At 34.0% G+C, this 8035-nt stretch overlaps 1 long non-coding RNA gene across 7 annotated transcripts; it reads left to right on the top strand.

Annotated features, from left to right (window-relative positions):
• Nucleotides 1–244: 244 nt before the first annotated feature.
• Nucleotides 245–5952, top strand: LOC145597763 (uncharacterized). 7 transcript variants are annotated; one of them, XR_014103397.1, is made up of 12 exons: nucleotides 245–349; nucleotides 438–578; nucleotides 724–797; nucleotides 1329–1689; nucleotides 1850–1916; nucleotides 1995–2090; nucleotides 2730–2837; nucleotides 2945–3053; nucleotides 3323–3505; nucleotides 3626–3692; nucleotides 3776–3852; nucleotides 3934–5952. It is a non-coding gene; the product is annotated as an uncharacterized LOC145597763 (long non-coding RNA). The 7 variants fall into 7 exon arrangements; XR_014103402.1 differs by having other exon boundaries at nucleotides 724–1689; nucleotides 3934–4090; nucleotides 5782–5952; XR_014103401.1 differs by having other exon boundaries at nucleotides 724–1689; nucleotides 3934–4090; nucleotides 5738–5952.
• Nucleotides 5953–8035: the final 2083 nt, after the last annotated feature.

The following is an 8035-nucleotide window of genomic DNA, read 5'->3' as shown; positions in this document are numbered from 1 at the left end:
TACAAAACCTAATTCTGATAAAAGGGTTGTAAAATCTATCATTGTCAAATTGATCGTGGGATATTTTAAAAAAAGTAAAATACAATAAATAATTTTTTTTTTCATATTATCATTCCATAACATAATTGAAAGTTAGGCGATAATTTAAAAAATATTTTATAATATAATAAATTCTTATAAACATTATTTTATAATATAATGAAATCATATTAAGAGTTCATTCCTCATTCCCGGTCTAGGTTGCCTTGCGATTCCCCTGTCCCAGTCAATGGCGGCAGCTTCAGGCCGGAGTTCAAAAGAGTCACACTACTAAATCTTCAAAGCTGCACGCATGTATAGGATGGATTGTGTTAAGATTGAGACCTTAAACTCTTTCTGTAAATTACAATTAACATGTTTGACACCTTTCTGTGTCTAATCTAATGCTTTTATTGCAGGAACTACTGTAAAAGGAGCTGTTGATGATCTTCATCTTGTGATACGGACTCTTGAAGAATGTGGCTTCCCCCACAATCGGTTCTATATCCACTGTGTCTGTGTCTGTGATGGAGCCTTGTTTGGTCTTACTTGTTACTCGAGTAAGTAGTTATCTTTATTTTTACAATTTGTTAAATTACAAAAAGTGGTGACATTTGAGCATTCAGTTTAACACACTTGGTAATTGGTACGGTTTGTCTTTTTTTTTTTTTTTTTTTTTTTTTTTTTTTTTTTAACTGTTGACAGAGTGTTGGTGATACTGCTGGTTGCATTAGTAAATAAGGGCGTGTTCTCTTCATCTTACTATGACATATCTAAACGTAGGATGTTTTTTATTCAACCTTATTTAAACTTATATTGTCTATTCTTGTTTTATTTGAACATTTTTACTTACACTTGATCTGAACTTATGAACTTGTTTAAACTTTTGAACAAGCTAAAATCAGTTGAGCAAACATAACACACCCAAAGTCATGGGTCTGGATTCTCATTATGATATGGCTGGCTGCTTGTTGGCCAAATTGATAGAAGCCGGTGGCTCCATCTTTTAGGTTCATGTCTTTACCAGGGTGTTGCATTGTTGATCTTTGTGGTCATTGGGATAGTTCACTTTCCATCACACTTTATCCAACAAACTGGAACAAGATTTGCTTGTTCTAGGAGTTGTAGCCCAAGTTTTATTCCTCTCAAAACAGCTACTTTAATACAAAGTATTTTGGAGAACTGTCCAATTATCTTACACGCATGCTAGGCTGTGTCAATCTATAGTGCAAGAAGTTGATTTTTTGAACTAATTATTTTTACGTATTTTTGTGCTACTGCTCATGAGTCATGAGTATTACACTATGCAGGCACCTCAAGTTACATTCAGGAAGCCCATTGGTAGTGTCAGTGTATCTGGCCACAAATTTGTGGGGTGCCCAATGCCGCACATTACACTCTGTCCAGTAATGTGGAGTATCTTGCTTCAAGGGATGCTACAATCATGGGGAGCAGGAATGGCCATGCTCCTCTATTTCTATGGTATAAATTGAACAGAAAAGGATATTGTGGTTTCCAGATTGAGGTTCATTCAAAAGTGCCTCCGCAATGCCCACTACCTTAAAGATCGGCTTAGAGACGCTGGAATTAGTGCCATGCTCAATGAGCTAAGCAGCATGGTGGTGTTTGAGTGTCCTCATGATGAGGAGTTTATCAGACGTTGGCAGCTGGGTTTGTATTTGTATCTTAATAAAATCTGGGTTTAATCTAATGACTAAATAATGATTTATCTGGTTTCAAAATCAAAAAAAAAAAAAAGATTTATCTGTTTGAAGAATGCTGTGGTTAATTATGGGTTATTGATTCAGGAATTATTTGAAATGTTGTTCAGGTATCACAATGTGAACATCAATGTAGTAGTCCAATCTGAGAATGGTTTATATGTTCCAATTGTCCAGGTATAATGGTATATGATGCCTCTTACTTCTACTTAGGAACCATCAATGAAAGCTATTGCTAATTGGATTTTTTGGCAGGATGCTGACAAGAAAGGTTTATCCAAAATTTCTGAAGAAGTTAAATATTTGGCCCAAAAAGCAAGGGATAGTAGCCTGAAACCTGAACAATATGAGGTAAAAACACCTTTAAACTTACTTTTATTATTGTCGTGGCCTCGACAGTGTTCTTATTTTTTTTTTCCTTTAATATTTAGTTGGATTCTTTTGCTTGTATATTGCTCCAGGTGTTTGTTGTTACCTGTTAACGAGTAGTCTATAAAGTACTTTTCTCTTATGTAACTCTATGTGTTCAGCAAAATCAAGCTGGCTTTTGACATGTAAATTGACTACCTAATTACCTAGGGAAACTTTTACTCTTAATTAGTTGATTTTTGTGCACATTGATGTTATCAAGCTGATTTTGAAATTCATTATAAGAAACACTTTGCTTAATCTGTGACTGGAATTTTTATTGTTAAGGAATATGATTATGTGCGTTTAGCATAGTTACTAAACAATTTAATTTGAACAATACAACATTAACACGGTGAAGTTTCACGCGCCTCAGGGCCTCTGCATTTCCTTAAACGCTCTAGGCTTTGACCAGTATGTATTAGTTATATTCACTTTTATAGGAATTAGATTCCGAATTTCAAAGGATTGTGTTCTTAAGAATGTCCTAGTTATATTCACTTTGGTTATAGTCACTTTTGGAGAAGAGCTCACGAGTACTCATTGTTTGGATTCTTACTACTTGTGGGGAACAACTCATAGGAGGAGTCATTAACGTGAAGAACTTGGAAGAATTTAGGAGTACATGTCAGTGGTGAGGGCGAGCAAGATGAGGAGAGAATTTGACCAAGCAAAAGGTTAGCAATTGAGGTATGTAATATTTACTCTGTAGTCCGTACAAATTACAAAGCATGAAATTGGGTGGTTGGTAAACTAATACGAATGATTTAGTGTTTAATTTCCATTGTTCTTTGCAGTGAAAAAAAGAGTTCCGGAGATGAGAATATAATTATAGGATGGTAAATAAAGCATATGACATCAAGAAGCATATTATGTTGTGGTTTGAAGTTATGGTCTTTTCTTATGGTAGGAATCTTTTCTTTATTTTCTCAATTTACTTATAATTTCTCAATTAATTTTTAGTTAGTTTTCTGTCAAAAAAATAAAATAAAAAAATAGTTAGTTTAATGTTTTTATAAACAACCCTTGGTCTAGAATTTCTGATAGATAGGTTATCATAAAAAAAAAAATTCAATTATTAAGTGTTGTATATTAAATACTCAGGTTGTTTGTTGCTAATTTACCCAAAGTAATCTGACTTATAGCTTTAACTTATGTTATGGTTGATCTATAAGAGGAGTCGCTATGGTGTGGAACGTGGAAGAATATAGGAGTGTTCTGGTCTTTGTTACATGGTATTTACAGCAAACAAGTGAGAAATGGAGCTGCTTTTCTGTTTCTCTCTCGTGCTCTATTAGGAGTGTTAGCTAATCAATCTTGAGAATTGAAACTACTTTTGAGCAAAAAAGCAACAAAATGTGAGAATTTCATCCTCTGGGTCAGTTGATGTTTGTGTTTTTTCCTTTATATGTGATAACATTGACTCTGTAGTTTTTCTATGACTTAATTTTTATGATAACGTTTTGTGGAATTTGCAGATTGAATGATGAATTTTTTAGAAAATTACAGTCCGAATTGGGGCAGCTTCGTTTTGCCATGGCTGAGGTGCTACTTTTATAACCATATCTACCAAAGATATTGTAATTGACCTCAAATTAAATTATGATAAACTAATCTTACTTATACAGGAAATGGAGGATGGAGGACAGATTCATTGAGTTGGAGACTTGGAGGCATTGCAGAAGGCTCTTTCAGAAGCAATAAGGTCTGTTATTATTAATCTTAGATGATTTTTTGATGTCTTTTTCTTTTGCACGTTCAACTCATGTGTTTAGGTCCTTCGCAGGTATGCAAATGCGTATGATAAAATGGAGAGTGAGCTTGTTAAAGCTAAGCAAAGTCTTACAAAGATCTTGCTGGAGATGGTTGAGCATAATTAGCTGAATATGTCTTTGGTGACACTACTCAATGAGAACATAGCAAGTGCACATCAAAGTGATCAGGTATGAGAGGTTCAAGCATTATTAGAAGTTACTTCGTAGAATGCAAGCCTAGAATTTCATTCTAAAATTCATTAGTGGTGGATAACAGGACAAACCTCATTGATTAGAGTGTAGCTTATAAGATAATGAGTAGATGTATAAAACATGATTTGCCTTCCCATTTTCTGAGAACATGAGGGTGATACTCACTTTATAACACTTTTTGGAAGACATATTAGCTGAGATTCTCTAGAAAAATGTGGGTTATGTAGGGAAGTTACTTTGGTAGAGAAACTTTAGGACCAGAAAAACTGAATACTGATGATAGAAGAAAATTGCAGAAATTATGAACTTTATTCTATGTTGAGGCATCCTACTAATTGATTATTGCTAATGTTAAATGGTAGTGTAGGGCTTTCAGTATTAACTATTGTTTCCCTGCATTTCACCTAGAATTGACCAAAGGGCCAGTATAGGCTCAGCACGGCCCGACTTGGCCCTGTCCACCAAGTCACTTACTCTATGAATTATTTTCTTTGTTAAACCATAACCAAAAAACACAAGACTACGAGTGGAGCGAAAGAAAAGAGTTTGAGAGATATCTAAGGAGATAGCAGTGAGTTTTAAGAAAGAGGGAAGGAAGGGAAAGTGGTACAGTGAAGGAGTGAGAAAGTAGGAGGAGATTACTAAAATTACAAAAATTAGAAAATATGAAGGGGGAGAGAGAAAGGGAGTGTGAAAACAAGGGTCTGGAAAGATAAATAGATAGATTGAGGATATCAAGTAGAAAAAGGCCTTCTAAAATTCACGATCCGTAAATAAACGAGTAACACAAGGAGATAAAGCCTGTAGAGAAAAAGGAAATGAGAAGGGAGGAGGGGGGGGGGGGGGGGGGTGGGAGGAGTAGCAAGTAATATAATACATTCTAAAATTTGCAAAGTCATAAAGGTCAATTTAAAACTCTACCTTTAACAAGACATAAAATTTGTGAAAAATCATGAAAGACGAGTGGAGTGAAAAGAAGAGTTTGAAAGAGATAATAGTGAGTTTTACTGAAAGGAGGTTTTAGTGAAGGGGGTAGGAAAGGAATGTGGGACACCAAGGGAGGGAGCAAGTAGGTAGAGCCTTACTAAAAATTACAAAAACTATAAATATGAGTAAGGAGAAAGTACATAAAGTAAAAGAAAACAAAAACATAAATATAGGAAATGTTAGTAGATCACAAACAATAATTAAGGTCGCTAAGTGTGTGAAGGAAAAAAAAAGAGGGTAATTTGGTATTTTTATAGTGACCAAACAGATTATGTAAAATGAGAACATCAATTTGAGCGCCAAGAAGGAAAGATGAAAACTGTGGGGATGGATGGAGGGATGATTAAGATGAGCATCTTGAGGGAGTAGTTTCTAGAAATGGCAATGGTGAAGGTACAAAAGAAGAGGTATAGAGATCTCATTATAGTATTAGACTTTAATCAATTGTGTTTTATTTTTTTATTTTTTATTTTTCCTAGAGTTACTGGCTTAAGATCTCATTAGACTTAAAATAGTCATATACGACAACATAATCCAATAGATGAGGTGTAAATTGAAATTTTAAAGATTTGATAGATTTTTAGTTCTTCGCTCATATTGTGTTGATATTTTAACATATTTGTATCATGGTGCAAGTTTTATTTCTTTATGCTTGTTGGCGGATTGTTGGGAGCTATTAGGCAAAGAAGAGTGCAAGAGTCATCAATGGCACAACGCGGTAGAATCGTAGAGGTGGTTCGACATTAATACTTGATTGTGTCGGATTTTTCACACCATTACTGTAAATAATATTGATTTTGTTAATGGAGTATATACAATGTATTTTCTGTTGATTATGTTAGAGAAATGACTCATAGTTTCAAAACTTTATTTTATTTATTCGCCTATATTTTTCAAATTGACTCGATGTTGACGTTCGTTTATTCATTTTTAATAGTCAATGCTAGAAAAATTTTCAGAAAGTCTAGGAAATGAGATGACTGTTGTTATCCTGTTGTGAATAACTTGCTACAAAATATATTTGAGAGAGACAGAGATGAATGAACAAATAATGAAGGGGTTAAGTGGGTAAAGACTTTATATGTGACATTTAATTTGTTTTCAAAAAGTAGAATTTAAAAGAGAAATTTGGGGAAAGAAAGAGATGTGCACACCCTTTTTAAACTAACATGTGCAATATACAATATTTTTATAAAAATGTACAATATTTAGAAATAATTACATACTAAATACAGTTTTACTAACGCCATCAAGCAATCGGTTGCGAGGTTGAGGTGATTGAGTAGTGGCATTGCCATCAAATCTCATGGGACTTATTTGAGGGATTTCCCTCATCTCCCCTCTCAAATGAGTCCCCTTCTACTTACCCAAAAAAAAAAAAAATCAAGCAATAGATTGTTGTTATCATTTACTAACGGACCTAAGTACTATAGTCGGTCAAACATATCCAATTATCATAAATCAAATTTACATACATTTTTATAACTTTAGATATAATGACAAACAATTACATGTAGTAGCGTTGGAGGGGGCACGCGCGTAGCGCGTGCACCAACAACTAGTCTTGAAAAATGTATAAAGTTAGGAATTCATGATAAAAACACGCGCAAATCGGTGTAATTAGTGTGTTTTTGTCATGGTTTTCTAAATTTTAACAATTTTCTAGAGTAAATTAAATGCTTATATGTAGCCCTAAAGGTTATGTATAACATTTTCCTTAAGATAGGGTAATGCTATACATAGCTCTTAGGGCTATATATAAGCATTAAATTTATCTTGAAAAATGTATAAAGTTAGGAATTCATGACAAAAACACGCACAAAAAGAAGACTTTTAAATGAATATATAAAAAATGTAACTAACTAACTAACTATTGTAATTACTTTCAATCTCAACCGCATAAATATTAAGTATTCTGCAAAAACACATTGTAATTTTGTTTGAGTTATTTCTCAAACGACCACCAAAGATCGGGAATATTCATACAAGAGAAAATTCCTCAATGAAAATGCATGTTTCCTCTTATAACACACGAATGAATGAACGTAGATTTGTTTGAGCAAAACAACGTAGTACAATCAAACTAATTGCATTTTTCTTCAACCATCAAACTACGTAGTACATTAAGGGGGCGTTTGGTTCACAAAGTGGTATGGGGTTGGAATCAGGAATGGGGTTAAGGTGGTATCGGGTTGGAACTTGATACTTAATACCATGTGTTTGGTTTAATTCTGGAATGGAATATCTCACTATTCTCTCCTTTTATTTGATACCTAAGGGAATGGAATGAGCCAAACCCACCTCCCCCCCAAGGTTTTTAAACCCCATACCTCATGGGTTTGAGGTATGGGTTTGAAATTCATATTTTTGTCAACCAAACATATGGTATGGGTTTTAGTCATTCTAAACCCATACCTCATACCTATATTTCGTGAACCAAACGCCCCCTAATTTATTCTAGTGTAGTCTTACAAGAGAAGTCGGTGAATCTTGGACCATACCCGATCTAGACCGCTTTTAAGGAATTGGATCTTATATGTAAATAGGAATATGGTCATATAGATTAGCCCAAAAGGTGAACCGGATGGAACCAAAAAAAAAAAAAAAAAAAAAAGGAATATGGATTTGGATAGACACAGGCTAGCTGGCTAGGATTTAAATCATCGTTAAGCGTCGCCGTTTCTAGAATTTTAAAAATGTAATAAGTTCTGCATGAGTAATATTAGGGAAGCTTTGACCTATTATCTCGGGAAAGACAAAGGAAATTTTCTTTGATCTCCTTGATCTACTCCTTTAAAAGACAATTTAACAAACTTCAATTCATAATGTCCCTTAAATACAGTTTACATTATATTCTTATTTAGCTGAATTGATTGTTACCATCTCACAAATTATTTGAAATTCTCTCTCGATTACAGGCCAGGAGATCTTGGG

The sequence above is a fragment of the Chenopodium album genome, chromosome 20 (assembly GCF_948465745.1).
Source record: "Chenopodium album chromosome 20, dcCheAlbu1.1, whole genome shotgun sequence".
Classification (NCBI taxonomy): Eukaryota; Viridiplantae; Streptophyta; class Magnoliopsida; order Caryophyllales; family Amaranthaceae; genus Chenopodium; species Chenopodium album.
Note: the sequence above shows the minus strand (reverse complement) of the source record. Positions and strands in the feature narration are given on the sequence as shown.